Source organism: Ictidomys tridecemlineatus, chromosome 13, assembly GCF_052094955.1.
Source record: "Ictidomys tridecemlineatus isolate mIctTri1 chromosome 13, mIctTri1.hap1, whole genome shotgun sequence".
In the NCBI taxonomy this organism is placed as follows: Eukaryota; Metazoa; Chordata; class Mammalia; order Rodentia; family Sciuridae; genus Ictidomys; species Ictidomys tridecemlineatus.
In genome coordinates, this window is record NC_135489.1 from 72017204 (window position 1) to 72042715 (window position 25512).

At 36.9% G+C, this 25512-nt stretch overlaps 1 long non-coding RNA gene and 1 pseudogene across 3 annotated transcripts in view; both read right to left on the reverse strand.

Moving 5' to 3' along the window:
- Positions 1 to 17492: 17492 nt before the first annotated feature.
- LOC144369903 (uncharacterized) lies at positions 17493 to 24025 on the reverse strand. 2 transcript variants are annotated; one of them, XR_013429750.1, is made up of 4 exons: positions 23929 to 24025; positions 19281 to 19392; positions 18238 to 18500; positions 17493 to 17917 (listed from the first exon to the last, which is right to left on the reverse strand). It is a non-coding gene; the product is annotated as an uncharacterized LOC144369903 (long non-coding RNA). The 2 variants fall into 2 exon arrangements; XR_013429749.1 differs by lacking the exon at positions 17493 to 17917 and having other exon boundaries at positions 18200 to 18500.
- Positions 24026 to 24090: 65 nt separating this feature from the next.
- The window catches only part of LOC144369680 (E3 ubiquitin-protein ligase RNF213-like), a 67621-nt pseudogene continuing 66199 nt past the window's right edge, over positions 24091 to 25512 (reverse strand). The window contains exons 38-40 of the transcript XR_013429432.1: positions 25310 to 25410; positions 24966 to 25148; positions 24091 to 24289 (exon numbers count right to left, since the gene is read on the reverse strand). The product of XR_013429432.1 is annotated as an E3 ubiquitin-protein ligase RNF213-like (transcript). The remainder of the gene's footprint in view (positions 24290 to 24965; positions 25149 to 25309; positions 25411 to 25512) is intronic.

The window sequence follows — 25512 nt, forward strand, 5'->3', positions numbered from 1 at the left end:
TCCTTTTATTACAAACAACCCTGTTTGCATTTATTTTTGAGTTATGACTATTCTATACTTTTTAGATGCAAGTTCCTTAACATATATGATTTGCAAATTTTTTTATTCTGTGGATTTTCTTTTCACTTGCTTGATTTATTATATTATTATTATTATTGTGTCTTAGAACCTGCAATCATGATGCATTGTTTTATTAGTTATGATTGCTTTTCAGTGAATTCCTTAGAATTTTCTTATGTTTATAAAGATATATGTAAAAAATACATATAAATATACATCTATTTCATACAAGTATATATGCATATGAACATTTTGTCCTTAACAGAGAATTTACCCCTTCTTTTCCAGTCCAAATGACTTTAGTTTTCTTGCTCTGTTGCCCTGATGGCAATCTCTAGCACAATGTTGAACTGAAATGTAACAACTAAACACCCTGGATTTTTTCCATATATTAGAGTGAAAGCTTTCAATTTGCTTATCATTAAATATAATGTCATCAGTGTGCCTTTTAACTGGGCTTTTTATGTGAATATTTTGAGATAATTCTAGTATATCTAATTTGTTGTCATCTCAAGAAAGGCTGTTCGACTTTGATAAATATTTTTATACCCATTGAGATGATTATGTTAAATCCCTTTTTACAGCCCTCTAAACTACTCCAAATAACTAATACAATTAATTTTACTCCATCTTCTCATATCATACATTTGTCCCCTCTTTAGTTTGGATGTTCCATCTTTGTTTGATTTTACACAGTGAAGATGCTAAGAGCCTTAATGTATATTCAACAACTGAGACATATAATACATCCTAAAATAAGAGACTGCATCTGCTTTATGATTTTAACCATTCTTATATTAAATATTAGATACAGTATATGTGTTGTTTATGTTTGGAAAAATCATTGTTACTTAGCAAGTGGTTAGTTGCATATCTTTTTATGATGAAATAAACTAGTGCATTTTTTGTGATTTTAGTTTCTTGCTCTTGGTTATTTCTTTCAAAAAATAGTCCATCTTGCTTGTTATAATCCTCATAGAATTATCCATCCAATTATTTGGTCACATATTTTTGAATTTTAAAGCTGTTTAGAGTCCTATTGTTCTGAATCTTTAAAATAAAAACAAATGTTCACAATACATGAAATTCATGCCATCAACAAAGAAAAATGCATTAGTCAACCAAGGTTCTGAAATGATCTAAACATCTTTATCTTCTATTAAACATTTAACAATATATATGCTTTTCCCAAATTGTCACCTCAAAGATACAAATATTATTAGAAAGCAATCAATGATTTCAAAGAACTTTAGTCCAATTGGGTCAATAGAAATTTTACCCTGTGATTAGTTGACCTGGGCATTTCCAGCATCACTTTTAATTGGATGTTGGCAGGATTTTAGGCAGCCCCACAATCCAAGTTCACAGAGCAAAGAGCTGAAGGTACAGCCATACCCAGAATGGCTTGATTAAACATGACAATTCAGTCCTCCCTCAGCAGAAAAAAGGGCTATAAAAAGAACAGTGGCCAGTGCATTCATTTGGGGAAACACATAATGTTGAGTAGGTGACCCACTCCACTCTTTCTTCTTCAGAAAAATCTGAATGACAATGACATCATATAATCCCTTCAGCTAAATCAAGCTGATGGGAATATGTTTTGATTCACATTAGTCAGCCATTGGACTAGCAGTACCTGAGACACAGAACAGGGGCTTAAGAAGTTTGAGAGAGCTAAAAGTGGAAAGAGCTGTAGTTGCTATGGCAAGGGTAACACAAGTTATTTTTAATGTAAAGTAGATCTTGCTCAAAGAGATTCAGAATTAAAATATCTTGTCCAGAAAGTGAGCAACACATTAAGGAAGATACATCAAAACTAAGAGCAGTTATGATCAGTGTGGGAAATAACTAGGAGCTCACGTTGGTAGCCAGCTGGGGACATCATTTTCTCCTCTGGGAGAAGAGCTCCCAACCACAACCTCCAGACATCAAACCTAGCGGGCCACCTCTGACCCATCCACTCAAGCACCAGATCTTCCCTGCACTAAGGGGAAAAGAGGACTTTAAATGACACTTGAAATTGAATCAATCAAGTAATGGGAGCAGTTAAAGAAATGGAAATAACAAATTCGTGGGAACAGGCTGAAGTAACCTTAAGGAACTTGTCTATTTCTCAAGATATTGAGGTGGTAAATAAGCAAGTCAGTAGAAGATAATACATAAATAAAATTATCTTTTTAGAGAGCAATGACTTCTATTTCTGTTCACTTATTTGTATGTGATGAAGAGTAATAATAATCTAGTGTGGTTTTAGAAAAAATAAAAGACTTTTATAAAAAGGAAAGAACATTTGTCAGTTATTATATATAAGCTTTGTTGATATACAGAAATACCTGCCTGAATGCCTACACATACACAGGAAATAGATCTTGTGTTCAAGTATTAAGCTTTTATATTTGTAAATTGTTTTGGTTCCACCTGATTTCAGGTGAACTTTAAAATGTGAAATCCATTCTAGAATTAGAAATCTTCAAGGAAGTGAGAAGGATGCATTCCTTGTTGGTCACAGCTGACTCTTCCTCACCCTGCTCTGCCTGCCTTCCCTTCATCCTCTGATGGAGTTGTGGAGAGACCTTACAGAGTTGCTGTTAGGAAGCAGCAAAGTGAAGCTTTTGAATTTTAAAACATTTAAATGCCAATCCTGGAAAATACATAAGAATCTTGTCATGGGTGATTATAGAATAGAGGGTTTCTTTTTAAATTTCCTGTCAAAACATGAGTTTAGATAATATTTTTCTATTTCAATACATAATATAACCAGCAAATTGTCTTTTGAATTAAGTTGAAGTACAGCGGATGCCTTCTCTTTGATATGCTTATTTAATGTATTCACATATGAACATATTTTCATTATAACAATGACTTCTGATATTAGATCTAGTTTTTCAATATGAAAATAACAGAGTAATAAAATGATTTTATCCTCTGAGTTATAAATCAAAATAAAATTTGTGGTATTCAGTTAGGCATCGCAACAATCAAATATTTTCTATTTCCAGTTTCTATAAAATGATACTGGAAGAACAATGAACATGAACTACAAAGACTCCATTTATTATTATCCTTCAAGTGTACTCACTTAACCTTGAGTTAATAAGTGTGTAAAGATGGGGGGTGCATTCAGGGCATACACTTCTTAATAGCCAATATCAAATTTGCATTTCCTCAGGTTTTATTATTATTATTATTATTATTATTATTATTATTATTATTATATAAACATTATTTCACATAAAATTATGAGATTTCAAAGACCAAGAGTGTTTAAATTTTTATCTCTGTGTATACAGAGCCAATTCGGGTCCAAAAATATATCATCTGAAGTAGTACAGGGAAGAGGAGTCAAAGAACTTCATCTTGGAGACAGGAGTGGCTATCTGAGACAATGGAAGACGCTGAGTTTGGAAGGCAAGCATACCTAAAGGAGACAAAAGAATCAAGTTCCAAATCCCAGGGAGCAGTGAAAGAGCAGAGCAGAGTCATTCACAGCCAAGAAAATATCTGAAAGTATGGATTCAGAAACGACATTACCAAGGGAAAATCAGCCATAATCCGATGAAAGAAAGACAATTTTTGACACTTGAAATCTTGAACAAATTCTAGATAATTTTTTGACAGTTGAGGCACCCATTTTATTAATTGGCCAAAGCATGTTATCTGTAGTACTTATAATGATTTAATGGTATACAAGTTATTCATTGCTGTAGAGCAAGTGCACAAAATAGGAGAGAAATACAATAACTAAAACCCCAAAACACTCTCAGAATTTTAAAACAGGAATCATTAAATGTATCATTTTCAATTCCATATATATTTAAACGACTTTTGCTTAATAGAGAAAGAAAAAAATAATGTAACTGATAATTATATTTTCATGTTTTACTCCAAAATTTATTTGGGTAATTTTAAGATTGAAGTGATAAAATCTCACTTTATTCCAAGTACCTCTCAGAATACTAAGTACTGGAGACTATATCTATTATTTCAAGGTTATATATCAATCTCATTATAATTGAAACCAAACTAGATAATTTTTTTTCTTTTTTAGTTGTTCTTTACATTTTTACAATATTTCTTCTGAAAGTCAACTATTTCTCTTAGATTCAAAGCATATGTTGGGAATGCACCATTTAAATAAAGTAATCTCACCTAGATAAGAAATCATATTTTAATTAATTTTAAGCTTCATCTTAAAACAAATTAGTTCATGAAGTTAGTAGAAAACATAAAAATCATTAAAAAATTGAGTATAAACAGAAATGGAAAAATAGAATGTTACAGGCTTGTTTTATATGACAGCAAAATTCTGAATGCTGCCCTGACTGAAAAATTAGAGATCCAATATAAGAATAAAGGTGAGGCTACAAAAGAAGAAAAAATTCTCATTTTGTTCAGATTGTCATAAACTATTAAAAAAATTACCAAAAAATGTAATTCCTAAAATAAATATTTTTTTTTCTGTGTCCAACCAGTTTGTAAATTCAACACCAGGGACATTTTTAAACCTGATAACAAATACTTTTAGCAAATTTTTAGGAGAAAGAGGTAACATTTTGTTCAAGAAGATGTAGTTGAAATAAACACAGCTTCTCCATTTAGCAAATAAGATGGCATAGCAATTAATGTGACTTGTACACATGCTCCAAAACCCACAGATTTAAGAACATTGTAAGGTTAATCCAAACATTTTAATGGTGTATAATAATTGTGATATAATTTGATTTCTTTCCCAAAATTGAAGGAACATATATCTAATGATGATGATTTCCCTGACAAATTCATTATTTGATAATAGTCTGTCTTTGTCAAAACTTCAAACACCAGAATTCTACCAAGTTCATTGTCTACATGATCCATCTGCCTTCTACTGCTTGCTGAGTTAGCATAAGTTGCCTAAGGGAACAGGAACATATGTAACTCTCTTCAAAGTCTGCATTTCCACCCATGAATTTCAATCTTACATTCTATTGCACTTACTTTCCATCTTGCTAGTTAATATTCCTTTCAAAATGTACCAAAATATTTAAAATATGTGTGTAACAGACAAGTTCAGTACCTGCCACATGAACAGAAATATCACAATGATTCTACCAACTCCTTAAGAATTTGTGTGTACATTAAAGGCTCTTGTGCAATTTATTTTTAAAAATTCAAAGCATTTAAAAGTTTATAGAATAAACTTATTTTTATAATAAAATACCTCACTATGACTACTTTCAACCCACCATGGTTTGGTAATCATTGATTGACCAAAAATTCACTGGGAAAATAAAATCATAAGAGTGAGCCAGTGAGGGAGGAGGGGAAACTGTTCCAGTCACTGAAGGCTAAGCTCACAGCACAAATAACTTGAAACATGTGGTGCCTGACACTCCTTGGAAGATGGGAGTCCACGTGGGGTGGAAAAAAAAAGACTGTCCACGTGATTCTCAGAGGATTAACCTGGGAGCACCAGGAACTTTATATCACTGCATACACTTTGCTATGAAGAATCTATTTTCTGGGATTAGAAGACTAGAAGTCAAAATCCAAGTTTTTAAAGAAGATAACAGCTACACTTCCTGGGCTGTGTCAATCTCTACTTAAAAGTCATCCATGGATCTGGACATCTGGGTTTGGGGTAGAGTACTTTCCTATCACTCACAATTCCCTGGGTTCTCTCCTGACTGCACAGAAAAAAAAATCTATCTTTGCTTGAAGACAACTTTCTATAATGGAAAAATTAATGGTCTTTCTTTTCAAACATGGTCAAAAATGAATAAATAATAAAATTATTTGAAAAAAATTAAATTCATTAATTGTACCTTATTTTTATTTCTACAAATTATTTAAAATCATTTTATGGGGCTGGGATTGTGGCTCAGCAGTAGGGCGCTCACCTAGCACGTGCAAGGCCCTGGGTTCGATCCTCAGCAGCACATAAAAATAAATAAATAAAATAAAGGTATTGTGTCCAACTACAACTAGAAAATAAATTTAAAAAAAAAAATCATTTTATTTTCAGTAGTTTATTAAGAAACAAAAAATGTTCTTTGTCTGAATGTCATGTAAAATGTGGGGTTTATCAGAGGATTCTAAATTTTAATATTTTCAATACATAAGACAAATGTATAGTCAAAGAAAGACAAAAAATTAAAGTAGCACTGAGAATTGATTTGCTATCATGAGTAAGGAAATGTTTCCCTTTTTTTTAATAGAAAGAGCACCCGTGAAATCTTTTATGGAGGGATTTCTAATGCACACAGTTAAGATTTTTACAACTTTCTAGGTTTTTATAAAGTAGTAAGTGCCTTATTATTCTTCTGTCATAATATTGAAAAGCTAATTTCAAATAAAATTATTTATTACAACAGCTGTAGTTTAAAAGTCTGTGTGTATATATATATATCATGTATATATATATGGGATAATGAATAGATTACGACAGTAGAGGGTTGTAATTTAGATAAACAATTCAGGTATTGGAAGGAAAACAGTAGCAGAAACTGAATAGAAAATAAAAAAGGAGAAAAGAAAGTTAAAGAACTAACTGAAGAGAAGAGGTAAAAAGAGAGTCGGAAAACACATAGCAAGTGAGAAACTGAAGGGTCCCTGTGTTTCAACAGAAGCTGTGTGCTGAGGAATCTCCCATTCTCTTCAGCTTTGGGCACACCGTGTGTTGCAAGACTCCAAAGCATGGTTCACCATGATGCCATCTTTTTCAATTCATGGTGTGTTGGTGGCTTATCTTTTTTGTTCCTCCTCCTGGCTCCTAAATGGCATTGCCTTATTTCCTGTTTCTCTCCACTGTGCCTTCTCATAATTGATGAGAGAGTTTCATAAGGAAAATCCAGAAGTTGGAGTTGGAAACTGGAAAGGTAGATAAGACTATCTGAGAGAAAGGTGTATGGAGAGGAAGCCTAGATAACAGAGAGTCCTCCTCGGAAATTCACAGAGGTCTGATCAGGGCATGCACATGAGAAAATCCCCAAATAAGGGGAAGATCCACTGAGTTACAAGGAATGGAACCCAGTGCTCACACAAGACCTGAATTGGTACCTACTCCCACCAGCCTGGCTCGAATGACTTTATGTTCACAGACTGCTTGCAGGGAACAGAGATGAGTCTTGCCTCAATAGTAGGAAAAAACCCTGAAATTAAAAAGGTTGGGTTACTACCTAACCATCTGTATCAGACAATTCCTAAAGGTAAAACTGGTCCAAGTAGTAACTGTATCCCTGTAAGAATCTCGTTAATATATAAAGGATTTTTTTTAAGTTCCAGAAAGAAAAGAAATTAAAAGCTTTCCATTTAATACAATCCATAATGAGAAGAAAAATCAAGAATTGCAATCCATGCAGCAAGCACCCACACAGATGTTAGAATTAGCAGATAAGCACATCAAAACAGAAATTATAATTCTATTTTATATATTCATAAGTAGAGACATAGAATGTATAAAAAAGACTCAATTATATTTTCCAATGAAACTTAGTGTGTCTAAGATGAAAAAATATGCTGGATGGAATGAATACAAGATTGACTTTGCTATGGAGCTCATGAAGACACAGCAACAGGATCAACCCAATGAAACACTAGGAACATATGCTGAACACCAATAAATAAATGACCAAAGCATCAGTGAGCTGAAGAACAATTTCAAATGGACTAATTATACTGTCCATGGGTGTGGGCCAAAAGTTGCATACAATGTTGTATGTTTAAATTCATCACAATTAGAAATTTCTCCCCGTTGGAAGACTTGACTTGAATTTTAAAAAGTCCCACTCTAGGAGAAAATCTGATGAACGATGTTTACCCACAACATGTAAAAAACCTTTGACTATCAATAATAAGAGAAAAAAAAATCACTTTCGTACTAGAATAAAGCTTAAAATACGCATGGGAAGAGATGGAAGATCTGGGACTCCCACCCACCTCCTCTTAAATGGAACTTAAATGGCAAATAATTTGTCAATTACTTAAATAAGTGAACATTGACCTACATTAGGACTTAGTCACTCCACTTGTGGGTATTTGCATAGAGAGGAAAGTGCATGGCCCTACAGTGATCATTACACATGTATTTGCTGTCTATCAACAGTCGCTTGAAAGAACGTGGAGGCATGAGTTCACCATGGATTGTAACTCAGTAATAAGAAAATGGACCCGTAATGTACTAAGAATGTGGGGAAATCTCAAAATAGTTACACTTTGAAAAGAAGCCTACGTGCCAAAAAGTGTTTAATGTATGATTCATTTGCATAACATTTTAGAAAATGCAAAATAATCCAGGAACAAAAGCAGATCAGGGTTTTCTGGCGAAGTGGGAAGGAGGATTTGCAAAGGGGCACAAGAAAACCTTTGAGATGATGAATACATTGTGTCAGTGGCTTTTAAAAATGAGGTGTGATTTATTTTGTGTCAATTGCAATTTAATGTAGAGGTCTTAAAAGATGGTAAAACTAAGTTAAATTTTATGAGTAATATACTAAATGTAAGACTGAGACTGTCACATAATATTGCAAAAAATTTCAAAACTACATAAAAATGATTATTACTCTTTATAAGAGATATAGAAGAAATTTAAAAATTAAAAATTAAAGGAAACAAAAGCTATAAAACCATAAAAAGTAAGATAAATCTAAACTAAGCTAATTCTAAAGTCATTGGCAATGCATGAGGATTTAATCTTTTTTTCATTCCAAAAAACAGCTCTATCCTCTCCTTGTCCCCAAATGCCACAGTGTTCCATCTCTGCTCCTGGACAGAGCTGGGGACTGGGTCTCTTGCCAGGACTGTCTTTCCTCCCTTCTCTGTTGATAAATTCTGATGTTTCTTCACATTGTATTCTCCCTTTCTATTAATTGAATGTCTTTCCAAAGTGTCTTAGCAGTACATCTGGTGTGATGACAGTTTTGGGCCCTTTGGATTATGACATCATCAGAAAAGTTTGTCTTTATAGTTTTTTTGTTGTTGTTGTTCTCTCTCTCATTCCAGAAGAAGAGTACTTTTGACCAGTAGTTGGCTTCTATAAATATTTGAGACGAAAAATTAATAAACTCATAACCTCAATTATTAAATTTACCTATGAGCAAATAATTTTTACCATAGAATTCAAGCTGGAAGTATTTTAAAATTTGTAATAGTTGTTCATTTTTACTTGGTTGAATTTCCCAGCCTATGGCCAAGGATCTGAGCTATCACAGGGTCCTGTGCCTGTGGGAAGGTGTCTTTGCACCATCATTCTCACAGATGGACTGACACTTGAGCACATATTTTAAATACAATTTGTTTTTATGACAACAAAAAATATAGTAATATAACATTAAGTGTAAAATATTATTAAATATATGGCAATGAAAATAAAATGCAACTCTTCTAAGTGCCACCTAAACTGTCTTCTGTAACATCAAGTATTAAGTATGTGTTGTGCAGATTTTTAACAATCTCTCCTACAGGTAAACAAATATGTTTCATGTGACCTGAGAAGACATTTAATTGATTGTAAAAGAGAGAAGGGAAGAAAAACATACCATTTGGGTTTAAAAGGCCTCATATTTGTAATCCTTTACCATATTCAGTTTTGCATAGAAAATTAAAAAGGGCAGGAAATAGAAATTGTAGAAAAGGTAACAAAAATTTGTTTTAATAAAATTATGAATGTCAAAGGGAAACGTTAAACAGGCAAGGGAGGTTTTCCTCAAGAGCATGGCAGTAAATGTCAGGACTAATGCGATAGGGAAAAGAGCTTGAACTTAACTCCTACCCAAACAACATGGGAGAATTTTTTAAGTCCTCCGTTGAGCCAGTGGAGAAGTACTGGAGAACTTAGGGAGAGGTTCATCATTGTCATCAGTCCATCTGGTGTGCTGATTGCCATACAGAAGTCAGATCCTACAGAGTAGAGAGGGCCCTCTCTTGACAGTTACATTTCAAAAGAATGGGTCCTAAGTTCATGAAAATGATACTTTTGATTTGGAAGCTGGCAAGAGGCCATTTATTTCTGAAAGGGACAAAGAAAAAATTTGCAATTCTTTAATTTTCTGAAGTATGTACCCTGGGGAGTTGTGAGGATGAGGGGCAGAGGGCTAGAATCAGAAAAAAAAATGTTTGTTCAATTTTAATCAAGCTGAGTGGTATGTTAAAGATATACTAGTGAAAAGCAATCTAAAAAAAAAAAAGAAGAAAGACATACATGTTTTCCTGTCATTAATTACATAAATTATTTTTTTTTAATTCTTGTCTCTGGAAAGTTTTAGAGCTTCTAGACTTAGTGTGCAAACTTCGTAAGACTTCATCAGTTCATATTAATAATGTGGAAAACTAATTTGACTGACCAGCTCTGTTGAATCACATTCTGTTATAAACATGACAAAAAAGAAAAAAAAAAACTAAAACAAATAGTTCAGAAAATATCCTTTAAAAAACCTATTCTGACAAGTACCATTTAATTTCCATTATTTTTAAACTTACTGGTATATTGTTAAATGAATTGAACTTTATTTAATATCAGTAATGAATTCTTCCTCTAAATCTTCACACCTAGTTTTCTGCAATCAAATATTTGCTGAGATGTGGGCTGAGCTTTTAAGAAAGAGCCAGCTCTTTGGTTAATGAACTGAAAGTCAATCATCTTGACACAAGATGCTTGCATACAGTACTGTGTCTTTCATTAGAAAATGTTCTGAGAAAAGGATTTTTCTTGATCTATCACAGTGAAAAGACTCTGTCCTCTTTATAGACTTAATTGATTTGGAGAGTCTTTGTGTACCAGCTCTAGACACAGTTCAAAACAAAACCTAAAACAAAACAAAGTCTAATCCATACTCCAAGAATCATTTAAAATGCAAACAGTGTATTTCAAATTGATCCAAAACAATTTAAAAGAAGTGGCCCAAAAGGCATCTTCATAAAACTACTATAATTACCAAGTCGGATGCATAAGTCATTTATACCAGCAACTCTCTGTGCCTCAGGGAAGACTATTGGTGTGTCTCCATCACCTCAGTAGTGATGAGATGCTCTTCCTGAGGTGTCATGGAAAGATTGGTGGAATTATGAAATCCTGCCAAAAGAACAACTCAGATTCTGTTGTTGTTCCTATGTGAGTTGATCCCCCCCCCACCCCCCACCAGAGCTCATGTGGGAGACAAAGCAAGAAGGCTTTGAGGTAAACTGATTGGGCTGTGAAAGTCACAACCCAATCAGTGAATTATTCCCCTGATAGGGATGAGATGAGTGGTAACTGAACACAGGTGGCTGTGGCTGGGGGAGGGGCTCATTGGGGTGTGCCTTTGGGGTTCCTGTTCTGTCCCTGGGTAGTGGTGTCTGTCTCTGCTTCCTGTTGACATGTTTCCAGATGCTTTCTGGTGATTTGGGAAACAATTAGAATCACGATCCACTTTAATAAAAAGTGGATTCAAGTGAGCTTAGAATTTTATCTTCAGCTTCAAGAAAAAGAAATGGTTTTTGTTAACCCACTCATCTACTCTCCTATCCATTCATCCACTAACTTAGCACATGTCTAGATGGCATTGGGTATGTGTGTGTTACACATGGCTTCATTTTCCAGAAATTAACATGTCTGTTGAAAGAAACAGCAAGCCAGGACATTACACCTCATCCAGAGGTGGTCAAATGAGTAAACTGGAAAATTTAACAAAGGAAACAAATAAGAAAATTTGCAAGAGTTATTGAAAAGATTGGGAATCTACTCCTCTCGCACAACATTTTGAAATATGGGATTATAAATCTTCCATAGATGGGTCAGATTTCAGTTGTAGTAACCTAAAAATGAAGTCAACATACCTGATGATTAAAGCATTAGAAAGATGAATTGCAATATGTGTAGTGGATTTTAGCTTGCTATACCACAAAATTTCTGAATTGCATTTCGTTTTGGGGAAGTCATGTCATGAAGTATATGATGGAAAATAGAACAGGGGTTAACTATTCATAGAGGGAGCATTGACAGGCCCTGCATAGTTTGGGTAGGTGAATTACACTGATGTCCATGACTTGTACAAGCATGAAACACCTGAAATGTTGAAATCTCAACTTCTCCCCCATTATGGACCAAGAATGTGAGCAAGGATGTTATCACCTTGATCTTCCCCTTCATGAGATTATCAATACATCATACAATCTAGTTGCTTTAAAAATAAATAATTTCATGATAGCACTTTTACATTGATGAGAATATTATAATTTCAATGCAACAGCAACAATGTTATTATGCCTACATGTGTATTTTTACTATATACAATATTAATTCATCAAACAAAAGAAAGTAAAGCAAACAAAACAAAAGGTTCTAGCAACTTTAGTTCTATATGCCTCTCTTCAACTTCAGGTTTTTTTTTGTGTGTGTGTGTTACAAGTTCCCACTTAGTGGATCCGTCAGTATTTCCAGAAATGCATTTAGCATCATGGCCAACTGCAGGTGCTAGATGTGCATAGTATTGGCTCCTAGATGTCATGCCCTTTCTAGTGTTGCCAATGTCTGGTCATTGCTTAGAGGTGAGAATAACTAGCATAGACTCACCAGGGTTTAAGGGGACACACAGACTCCTTTTAATCTTGCAGAAGACCTAGTAAACAGAATTTCACTTCAACGTGCACATATCTAGATATCTGCTGAGGGTGATATATTGTTTGCCATACCAAACACTGACCTTCAGATTTAGGAAGAAACTGTCAATGTACTAGTAATAAATATGTTCTCCTCAGATGTATTTGAATGCACATAATTTGAGTGAATGGGCTTTGTTTCTTGTGAAAAGATATCAAAACAAGCTTATGTGCCCTATTTTTGCTTCTGCTTGAAGAAGTCATAGTTAATTAAAAAATATTGAATGCATTTAAAAATGTATTTTTGATTCAGTTAGTTAGTTGATTTGATTTGAGTTTAGTGATATTTAGACCTAAGATTTCTATTTCAGTCATACATATTTTAAGTGTAACAAACAATGATCAGGGTTGCTTGGAGACGGTGACCTTTGAATTCTAACAATAAATACTAAGATTAAATATTCAATTACTCGTATAAGCACTGGAGGATTTAGAAAGGTCAGGCAAGACAAATATTACCACCGTGGCTATACGTGTACATGTACATAAAAATAATATATAAAATTCTAATTGGATCATCGAAAATAACATTTATTCTTGCACTACAGTCCGGGATTTTACACATGTTATGTCATTAAATCGTCACTTTCTGTTACTTAGGGATAAGGAAACGATGGCCTCAAGAATTTAAATGCATTTCCTAGTGTCACACGTCTAGGTAATTGTTGAGCTGGGATTTAAAGCTTATCAAGCCTTTCCATGGAGGTTATTCTTTTCATCAAAAGGCTGCCTGTAGCATTCTTCTGACAACGCTTTTCCATACAAATTGTTAATGTTCTAATACAAATTCTGTGTGCCTACCCCCAATGAGCTTTCTTACTCTGTAAGATGTTTTCTGAGACTTTTTTTTTTAAAGAGAGAGTGAGAGAGGAGAGAGACAGAGAGAGAAATTTTTTTTTTATATTTATTTTTTAGTTCTCGGCGGACACAACATCTTTGTTGGTATGTGGTGCTGAGGATCGAACCCGGACCGCACGCATGCCAGGCGAGCGTGCTACCGCTTGAGCCACATCCCCAGCCCCGTTTTCTGAGACTTTTGAAAATAATATCCACATGGAGATAGAAAGCTGAGCACTATGCTGTTTTCCTTTTGCTGATTTGAAGGTCCTTACAAACAGATAATATTCCTAGGGGCTTTGCCTGTTAGGAGGCACATCCCAGACATCTCAGATCTTTCAAACACTTATAAAATATGTTATTATTTTATTTGATTTCATAATCTTTACAACATGACTGTGTTCCATCTCATACACATAGATTGATCATAATGGCTTAAACAAAACCGTGTCATGTTTAAAACAAGCTGAATCTAATTATTAGAATCTAAACAACCCAATCCATAAATAGCTAAGGAAATGCAGTTGATCAATAAACATATGAAAAAAAAATGTTCAACATCTCTAGCAATTAGAAAAATGCAAATCAAAAGGACTCTGCAATTTCATCTCACTGCAGTCAGAATGGCAATCATCAAGAATACAAGCAACAATAAATGTTGGAACAAGGTATACTCATTCACTGCTGGTGCAACTACTCTGGAAAGCAGTATGGAGGTTCCTCAGAAAACTTGGAATAGAACCACCATTTGACCCAGCTGTTTCACTCCTTGGTCTATACCCAAAGGGCTTAAAATCAGGCTACTACAGTGATGCAGCCAAATCAGTGTTTATAGCAGCTCAACTCACAATAACTAAACTATGGAATCAACCGAGGTGTCCTTCAGCAGAGCAGATGAATGGATAAATAAAATGTGGTACATATACACAATGGAATATTACTAAGTCTACAAAAACAATATGATGTTTTCCAGTAAATGGATGGAGCTGGAGAATATATGCTAAGCAAAATAAGCCAGTTCCCCAAAAAACCAAAGGCTGAATGTTTTCTCGGCTATGAGAATGCTAATTCACAATGGGGGTGGTTGGGGCTAGGGAAGAATAGAGTTACTTTAGATTAGGTAGAAGGGAATGAAGGGAGGGGAGTGGGTATGAGGGTTTGAAGAATAGTAGAATAAATCTGATATTATTACTTTATGAACTTATATGACTACACAATTGATGTGATTCCACATCATGTACAACCAGAAGAATAAGAAATTATACTTCATTTATGTATGATGTGCCAAAGTGCATTCTACTGTTATGTATAACTAATTAGAACAAATTTTAAAAAAATAAACATAGTTAAGGTTTAAAAACAAAGAATTAGTGTAAGTGCAGTCTCAGGCATTTTTCCACCTATTTGTTCAACTATTTGACTGGATATGTATATTGACTTAATGCTGTGGTTCCTTTTAGTAGACCAATAGTCTACATATATGCAGTAATGTGAAGATAAGAGTTTTAATATTGTGCTACAGACAGAAAAGCTAAAAGTTCTCCTCTTTAAACTTCAATTATTGAAATGTTTTGTATTTCATATTTTTCCTGTTTCCTCCAATGATCACTGTATCACCAAGTGTCTAGCAGATCAGTTTTAGTGGCTCACTTTGTTGCTTTGGATAGCAGTAGTTTATTTGGAGATTGATAGTCAGTATTAGTTTGAAGGAGCCTTGGATTAACAATTTATACCACAGTAAATTCCCACAGAAGCCTGCAATTTTGGTAGAGTAGCCTAAAGTTAGTGGCACATTCTGGAATGATTTAATTATATACCAGCCAGAATGATGTCTCCAACTTGAAGAATTCTTAAATTACTAATGTCTAGTGCATAAAAAACAGTTATTGTTTTGTCTTTGTTTCAGGGTTATTTGGCTCTAAAATAACCACTTTGAAAGCACTTTGACCAGTGACTGCGGACAATGATGTAGTAGATGACCCAAATCAAGTGAACCTATTTTGTTTTCTAACCCAAGTTGTACGTTGATACTAAATGTATTTTAAATTGTTTGAAGAGTTTCCAAGAATTTAAAATATGGATGAAATAAGTGCCAGTTCTTATTTACACCCTTTTAATTCAATTGGTTGAAAACATAGCACTGTTCAGGCATATAGATATATTTACAGTTACATACAATATTTATTTATGTGTTGACATTAGAAAATACCACTCTAAATACTCTTGATTTAGATATTACATCTGTAAAATAAGAAAATATTCATAAAACCCAAGGTCAATGAGGAAATGTTTTCTTATGAATGAGAATTCTAGTTATTGATGGTTGGTGGACCACATGTTTACTTTAACTTAGAACCCAATACAGTGATAATTAAATTAATGATTTAAATATGAACCCACCACAATTAAAAGGAGAAGAAAGAGGCTACCAAAATAATTAACAAAAATGTTGGGGGAAAAGCCAAATTACAATGATAAATAAAGAAGACTTTGAAAAAAATACAATTTTTGATCAAATTGAAGACCAATCTATAATACCATAATAGCACCTATTGAAAGTTCTTTGAGATTTTAACAAGCACCGTTCAAAGTATTTACCCTCAATTAACTAATTCAATCATCAAATTATTCACTCTCATTGTGTACTAGATCTTGTACTTGCAATTAGCCCTGGTCTTCTTAGCAATAATAGTCCCTTAGTAACAAGTTCTTTCCTCCAGAATAATAGATCTTGTACCACCTCCCACCTTCAAGTGCCTTTACTGAACACTTCTATCTATCATCAGTTTCTCTTCTCTCTATAATTGCAAATTCTTGGGAAGACTTATCTGTATTCACTCTGTTCCATTGCTTATGCATGATTAATCATCTGTCCTCATCTTATGGTGACAATCTGACAGTGGTGACACTTATGGTTACTGCCTGCATCTTGAAGCAGAAATTCATTTTCCCTTTCTCCCTTTATCTAAGGTGATGCAATCCCCTTTGGTATTTGTATTACCTCCCTACTTACTCTTTCTCATAATCCTTTGCTAGATCATTTTAGTAATTTATAATCTAAATATTGGATATTAAATGCTGCAATGTGCCAAAAATCAGTCCTCTTTTCTTGTCTTCTCCTGTTCTCTGGTATTCAGCCCACATTTCTCTCTGGCTAGTGATCCAGCTGAGGGTCTGTGTGGCTGAGCCCTGCTACAGTGCTCCCAGCCAGCAGCATTATGGCATCCCAGGAGACTTGGGTGATGCCTGCAGACATTCTTGGGCATCACACTGGGCTGGGGGGTACTGCTACTGGCACCCAGTGAGCTGAGACTAGATATGCTGCTAAATATCTTACAATGCACAGATGACCTGCAGGAAAGAATTATGTCCTTGGTATCTCTAAATGAGACTCAGTTGGAACACACTGAGTAGTCCTCAGAATGCACCTGTGCCTCCCAGAAGGTGAAGACCCTTATTCCCAAGTCTTTCCCCACCACCCCAGATGGGAATGCACATTTTGAGCCTCCCCCAAACACCAAGACTCACCTCTCCTACAGTGCACGGATGACCATCGGGACAAACTGTTCAAAGAACAACAGGACACATATTAGCAAGTCTCCATCAAATTCCAAATGTGGGAAGGGTAAGTTGCTGCCCTCCTCTCTGGCCCTGACCAACAGGACACAGAGCCCATGTCCTAAACACCTCACCAGAAGCCTGGAGCCATGCCATCAGCTAAATTACTTGCATGTTCCTGGAGCTCAGTGAACACATATCACCCATGAAAATAGTCTGGTTTACACAGCAGAGAGAAGTTGAATTCCAGACACAAACCAGGGGTAACTTGGTGGCAGCACTGTATATCTTTCTTTTCTCTTGGATTTTTATTTTTTTGGCAAAAGCATGTTTCAGTACAACTTTAAAAACTAGTTTTAGAAGATTATTTACTTAAGGCAACAGCACAATTCATATAAAGTCATGGGTTATGTGGCTGTCTCTCAGGTGTAGGCTGCGGGAAGCTCTCTCTGGGTCAAAAACCTCTGGATTGTGACTGGCCTTTGATTGAGCCTCAGTGTGGTCTCCAGGCCCCCCTTCTTCCAAGTGACATTTCTAGAGAGCACCAGTGTAGCCCAATGGCTCTTATCCCATGACTACATAGGGAAATTATTTGGTCATCTAGTCAATTAACTCTGTGGCCCTCAAGCCAAAGGCAGGAGGAGGCAAGTAACATGGGCTTTCAGCAGAACCTAGTGAAGCCCAGGTCCAGCCTCAGGTATGGCATGGCCGCAGGCAGACCTTACAAGCTGAGAAGAGTGCGACCCCTCCCCATACACTGGTACTCACTATACCATTGGACGCCTTCCAGACCCTCCCACTTCTGGGCTTGAGCCAGCAGGTCTTCAGGCATGGTTGGAAGAAAAGCATTCTGAAAGACCAAGAGCAGAAGTGGCCCTGCTGAGAGGGCCTCTGGGCTGCAGCTGCTGCCCAGCAAGAGGCACAGAGTGAGGCAGTTTCTTCTCAGCTCCAGAGCTGTTTACAGAGGATGTACAACAGCTCTGTGTGAACCTGCAAAGGGCACAGCATGTTTTCACCAGCACTGTGCTGAAGGATCAAGTGGGTCAACGGGGCAGAGAATCTAAAAGGTGGACAGGTTTGAGAGTTCCCACGGCCACCGGCTAGGTCTCAACATGAAAAAAATACACTGAAGTTTCACTGTAAAATCAAAGTTATCATCATGCAGCTTACCGACATGCTGGCGGGAGAGAAAGCTAAGTTCCTCAGGGGCACCAAGACTTCACTCTGTCCACACAGAAGGACAGCTGCAGTGTGAATGGCCATTTCTGTCACTGTTCTTTCAAGACTGTTGGCACCAGGGTCCATGCCTTTGCTGAGCATGGGCCTTGGCCTTGTCTCCCTGAGGAGCAGGTCTGTAGGAAACGGCCTTCTTCCCTCAGGCAGTCGAGTTCACTCCTTGTACAGTAAGCGCTGGTCTTCTAATGAATTGAATCCTAAGGAACAGAGAACAAGAAAGAAAAGAATATTATACTTTCCAACAGGCAACTCCCCATCCTTCTAAAATTATAGAAAACAACCAGAAAAAAGCAAACTGATAAGGAAAAAATGTGTATAATCTATTTTTATAATATGCATTATACAAGTTTTAGGAATTAAAATATGAAGACAATAAAAATAAAAAGGATTCAGGATCTCGCCAGGTGGGGATGACCATTGCTAACCCTGTTGTGTACTCATCCAGGCTGTGGTTTCTTCTGCTTTGCACACACATGTACATGACTCCCTCCCCTTTGCCCTATCTAAAGTTCCTCCATTCCTTCCATGCTCCCCCCGACCTCCATTCTGGATCAGCATCCACATATCAGAGAAAACATTCAGACTTTTTTAGGATTGGCTCTTTTCATTTAGCATTTTATTTGTACTCTATATACTGCTGAACAACAGGGACACCTTCAAAAAATGCATCTGTAGGGGATTTCACTGCTGTGCTAACATCAGACATTTTCAGATGCTAGGTGAGGATCTCACAAGACCAACATCAGACACGCAGTGATGGAAATATCACCAAGTGAATTGTGACTGTGTGTGTGACATCTAAGAGCAGAGCAAAGTCTTTGAAACTTCTTTCTTTTTTTTTCACATGGAAAAAAAGCATCTATTAATTGTACTGAATAAAGCTGCATTTTTTCAGTTTTCAGAAACTCTGCCACTGTGTAAACCATATGGTTCAGAGAGTTTGTAGAAGAAAAGCACCAAAGTGGCAGCTGGCTTACTTCCAGGCAGTTGATGAAGAGCATGTAGGGTTCAGTCTTATCTTTAATGATGAATGCCTTCTTCTCTAATAGGGACAAGTAGGCCTGGATGTAATCTTTCATTGCATGGAAGCTGTGGAAAGATAAATATTATTCCTGATGACATTAGAATGGCAGAATCACCCTATACAAAAGAGCATCTATTAACCAATCATCTGCCCATCTATTTCTCTGTGTGTATAAAGGTATAAAATATATATAGGTATATAGATTTAATAGCTCTTTTAATTAATTTCATTCAATCTAATTTGTTATACATGACAGCAGAGTGCATTTCAATTCATAGTACACATATAGAGTACAATTTTTTTCATGTTTCTGGTTGTACACGAAGTAGTGTCACACCATTTGTGTCTTCATACATGTACTTAGTGTAATGATGTCCATCTCATTCTACCATCTTTCCTATCCCCATGCACCCTCCCTTTCCCTCCCTCCCCTTTGCCCTATCTAAAGTTCCTCCATTCCTTCCATGCTCCCCCCAACCTCCATTCTGGATCAGCATCCACATATCAGAGAAAATATTCAGACTTTGGTTTTTTAGGATTGGCTTTTTTCATTTAGCATGATATTCTCCAACTCTATCCATTTACCTGAAAATGTCATGGTTTTATTCTCTTTTAATGATGAGTAATATTCCACTGTGTATATATACACCATAGTTTCTTTATCCATTTATCTACTGAAGGGCATCTAGATTGGTCGTACAATTTAGCTATTGCTAATTGTGCTGCTATACACATTGATGTGGATGTGTCACTACAGTATGCTGATTTTAAGTCCTTGGGTATAAACCCAAGTTGGATAGAACAGTGAAGCAGGTGGCATCACTATACCAGACTTTAAACTATACTACAGAGCAACAGTAACTAAAAAAGCATGGTATTGGCACCAAATTAGACTTGTAGACCAATGGTACAGAGACACAGAGACCAACCCACAAAATACAGTTATTTCATACTAGACAAAGGTGCCAAAAACATATATTGGATAAAAGATAGCCTCTTTAACACATGGTGCTGGGAAAACTGGAAACCCATATACACCAAAATGAAATTAAGCCCCTATCTCTCACCATGCACAAAACTCAACTCAAAATGGATCAAGGACCTAGGAATTAGACCAGAGACCTTGTGCTTATTAGAAGAAAAAGTAGGCCTAAATCTTCATCATGCCAGATTAGGTCCCAATTTCTTAACAAGACTCCTATAGCACAAGAAATAAAATTAAGAATAAATTTATTTTTTAAGAATAAAATTATTATTATTATTGCTGTGGATATATACGTGACTGCATAACCAATGTAATTCTGCAACATGTACACTCAGAAAAATGAGAAATTATGTCCCATTTAATTCAAATGTATGACATGTCAAGATCATTGTACTGTCATGTGTAACTAATTAAAAAAAGAATAAATAAATGGGATGGATTCAAACTCAAAAGCTTTTTCTCAGCAAAAGAAACAATCAGTGAGGTACAGAGAGAGCCTACGGAATGGAAGTAAATTTTTACCACATGGACATCAGAGCACTAATTTCTAGGATATATAAAGAACTCAAAAACTTAACACCAAAAAAAAAATAACCCAATCAAAAAATGGGCTAAGGAAATGAACAGAACTTCTCAGAAGATGATATACAATCAATCAACAAATATATGAAAAAATGTTCAACATCTCTAGCAATTAGAGAAATGTAAATCAAAACTAATCTAATATTTCAACTCATTCCAGTCAGAATGGCAGCTTGTAAGAATACAAACAACAATAAGTTTTATTGAGGATATGGGGGGAAAGGCACACTTACTCATACATTGCTGGTGGGACTGCAAATTGGTGCCACTAATCTAGAAAGCAATATGGAGATTCCTTAACAGCTTTTTATTAAAAATATGTTTGCAGAGGCTTGAAGGAATATTAAGTTCCAGTTTGCAGACCAGTTGTTCTCAAACATTTTGGATTCAGGCCCTTTTACAGTCTTAAAACTTATTTATTTATTTATTTATTTATTTATTTATTTATTTATTTATTTATTTTTATTGGTTGTTCAAAACCTTACAGAGCTCTTGACATATCATATTTCAAACATTAGTTTCAAGTGAGTTATGAACTCCCATTTTTACCCCAAATACAGATTGCAGAATCACATCGGTTACACATTCACATTTTTACATAATGTCATACTAGTAACTGTTGTATTCAGCTACCTTTCCTATCCCCTACTATCCCCCTCCCCTTCCCTCACATCTTCCTATTCTCTACTATCCCTCTCCCCCCCCATCTTCTCTTTCTATCCCATCTACTGTAATTCATTTCTCTCCTTGTTTTTTTGATTTGTTTATGTGGGTCAAATCTATCAATGCCTATAGTATTAGAAACTGAAAAGTTTCAAGAGTGTATCAGTTCATTTAAGATAAAAAGAATAAACCCACATGTGTTAATGATGTTTATAAGAGTGGCTTTCCTATAATTCTTGGAAGCCTGTTTAACAGAAGTCAGCTGACTTCCTACATCTGCTTCTGATACTACTTTGAAGCATTTGAAGAAAATCTGGCCTTACACATGATATAGTTGGAAAAGGGAGAAATCTTTAATAGTTCTTGCATATATTGGGGGTTATTCTTTTCAATACTGTAAGAACACTTTTAAAGTTATCATTTCTGAAGGCTGGTTATAGAACCTGATACCATGTCAGTTGTTTTCATCAAGTATATTACAATCACATAGTCTACTCTGTTATGGATTTTTCCCAGTGCTATGGGTCAAACTGGGGTCCCCACTGTGTGATAGTCAAAAGCTCTACCACTGAGCTGCATCTCCAGCCACTGGATCATTTTTTGACACACATGATTCTGTGACATTAGGCATTGGTCATTTGGAAAAGCCTTGGTTTTCTGAGCAAGGCAAATCTTGAGATGTTGGCATCTTTTTAGTCTACAATCTCTTGTTGTAGATACCTACCTACATGCATTAACATCACCACAGATCTGTAGTCCGGTGGTCACTGGTTCAGGCAAAATTGCGAGGCCTGAGACAAGCAGCTAGTTCTTATCTGGAGAACTTTAGGAGTAGCATTCTTTGAGATAAGCACTGTCTTCTGTTTTGCAGTGTTCTAGGTCAATTTCCATTGACCAACATTAAAAATCACAACCTCAGGCTGAGGTTGTAGCTCAATGGTAGAGTGCTTGCCCTCAGGTGTGAGACATTGGGTTCAATCCTCAGCACAACATAAAAATAAATAAACAAAATAAAGATATTGTGTCCAACTATAACTAATTTTTTTTTAAATTTCAAACTCAAGGGTTGAGATTTAGTAAAGCTCATAGTGAAACTGGCATTTTAAAAAGTACATATGCACAGTGAAGAAGAAGACCATAACTGTGGTTGCTATTTCCTTCATGCAGAAAAGCTTTGGCAATATTATTGCAAACATGGACATGTTGAACAGGCAAATTACTCTCTCAGTATTATTTTTAAAAATTCAGAGTTCAGGAACCAACTCCCCACCAAAGGGTCCTTGCCGGCACTCTGAGAACTGAAGCTCAATGAACACAAGGATCAGCCAGAGGACACTATGCTTGGACATCACCGACTGCCTAATTTGAGAAAACACAGAGTCCACATGTTGTGGAATCTGGACTTGGAGGACATTGAGGGTGAGGGAGACTCTGAATTACCACACCAAAAATCACTCTGGGGTGGCCATGGAGCTAAGGTCAGAACAATCATTCCTGGGTTCTGCATGCATCACCACACCAAGGGTCCTTTCCCAGCACTCTGTATTTTCACTTCATACCCATGCCTGGCCAGCATCTACCTCAGAGCAAAGCCTGTCCAAGGAAGGGGGCGTGACCCTTGTCCTTGGAAAGACCCACAGAGCACTCCTAGGCACACATACCCACCCTTATGAGTTGTTTATCTACAAATAACAGGAGAGAACCTCTATGCCAGGTGTCCCTGACTCAGTCAGGCTAGGTGAGGACCCATAGCAACCCCTTAGCAACCACCAATCAGCATGAGACAGGAAAAATACCTGGGATGCCAGATGACCCTCATAGTAGTTTATGGTGGTTAATAACATGTTGGGAAACCATGTAGTTCAGCATGTACACTCCTCGTGGCTTAAACGAATCAGTTCAAACGAATTCCTCTCTGGTACTAACCAATCACCCTTACCCAACTTGTTTCCGACAGTGAATGTGCTAATCAATGTTAAAGAGTTGTTGTTTGATTTTCCCGCAGTGTGTGATGATTTGCTAAGAGATGCTATGATGTATGTGAAGTCCCTGCCTTCCCCAAAGAGTGCATAAAACTGCTGCAAACCCTGGGCTTGGGGCCTCTCAGTGCCACAAGTTGCTGTGTGTGCAGAGGACTGAGCTAGCTTGCAATAAACACCTCTTTGCTTCTTACATCGATCTTGGTCTCTGGTGGTCTTTTGGGGGTCCTGAATTCGAGCATAACAGTATGCCCACAGAGACATGTCTAAACACTCTGAAGAAACTTTCCCCAATCATGCGTGAGGATATGTGGTGGCACAAAGACCAAGCACAACACAGGCCAGAGAAGCCAAGGCCTCAGAGAAGTGTGCATTCAGGGAGCTGCTCCTACCTGTATTTCAGGAGCAGCTTCAGCACCACAGAGCGGATGACAGGAGTCTTATCCACAGCATCATCAAATGGTGAGAGAGACTTTGTGTGTTCCTGGTATCCTTAGCCAGAAAGAGAAAGGTGCTATTGCTCATATCATGGCACAAAACAGAGAGGAACTGAATCAAGATTTGAAAGAAGAAGGCAACTCACGTTGGGGAGCATCTCTCAAGAGCTCCTTCTGCACGAAGAGTAGAGACAGAAGCCCATCAATCACGTTCTTCTCAGGAGGGTTATTGTCTTTGAAACACATGGTAGAAATCAGGTCCATGAAGAAACTGTTGCACATCTGCCGGAACTGGGCATGTTTCCCAATGGCCACCCTAAGGAAACAGCGAAAACCCAGTCAGAAGACTCAGAGACCCTGTTCCCAAATCGCTGCAAGAAGAATGATTTGAGATTTGGACAGCATGTTGTTTTACATCAAGAGATTCAAATATCTACTTTTGTTCATTAGCTGGTCTTAAAAACTGCATACAGCATCTACACACATCTCTTCCAGGAACACCTCCATCATTTAACCTGCCTAAGCTTGTCATAGAACCCCTCCATTGGGAGGAAACAGAAGAGAAAGCAACCACTCATGGAGCATGACCATGGTCTAAAGCCCACAGCTCCCCTTCCTGACCTCCCAGAGGCTGGGAGAGAGCTGGTGTGTGGCTCAATGGTAGAGGGCTTGCTTGCCTAGCACCTGCCACCTATGCGAAAAGGAGGCTGGAGAAGCTGTATCCAAGTTTCTTGGATCTCTTTCAAGGGCTTCATTTATTACTTTCTGAATTTTGCTGTCTCAAAATCTTGTCAGATGTGTGTGCCTTGGGGAGAGAGGAATTTAGAGACACCCATCATCTAAGAAGTGCCCAAGTCATACTTCAGACAGCTCTCTGAAGCCAGGCTTTTACCAGACAAAGGTTAATAGAAATTAAATTTCTGAATATTATATTTGGGAAAAAAAAGAGAAAAGAGGAAGAGAAATACTTTTAAAGAGAAAGAGTGTTTTACCTGTGCTCTTGGGAAACTGTCACAGAGAAATTATCTGGCAGGTCAGTTAAACAGGAGGGGCAAATCATCTGCCCAGGGACAAGCCAGCTCTTGATGCACATCAGGCAGTACACATGGTCACAGGGCAGACACACAGGATCATGAGCATCTCCCAGGCAGGTGGGGCACAGCTGCACTCCACACCTGGAATCCAAGCAGGTGATGGGGTTCAAGGCAGACACTGGCTTGGAGGTGCCAGTGCACCCCAGGGGCAGCGTTTCCTCCTCCCAGCACTCCCTCCTCCCTCTTCCCAGTGCTCCCTCCTCCCTCCTCCCAGTGCTCCCTCCTCCAACACCCCCTCTCACCTGGCCAGGCTCTTGCTGGCTTACTCCTTGCATTCACAGAGAGTGGTCATCACAGCCACAAAGGGCCTGTGGGTCTTGAGGTCAGAGTTCTCTTGAAAACACTGGAGGAGAAAGGCCTGGTTAGGGATGGCACCCATCGAGGAGGGACAGGGGTCAGCTGTGCCCTGGGGCATCCCAAGGCCTGGGGAATTCTTAGCAGTTTT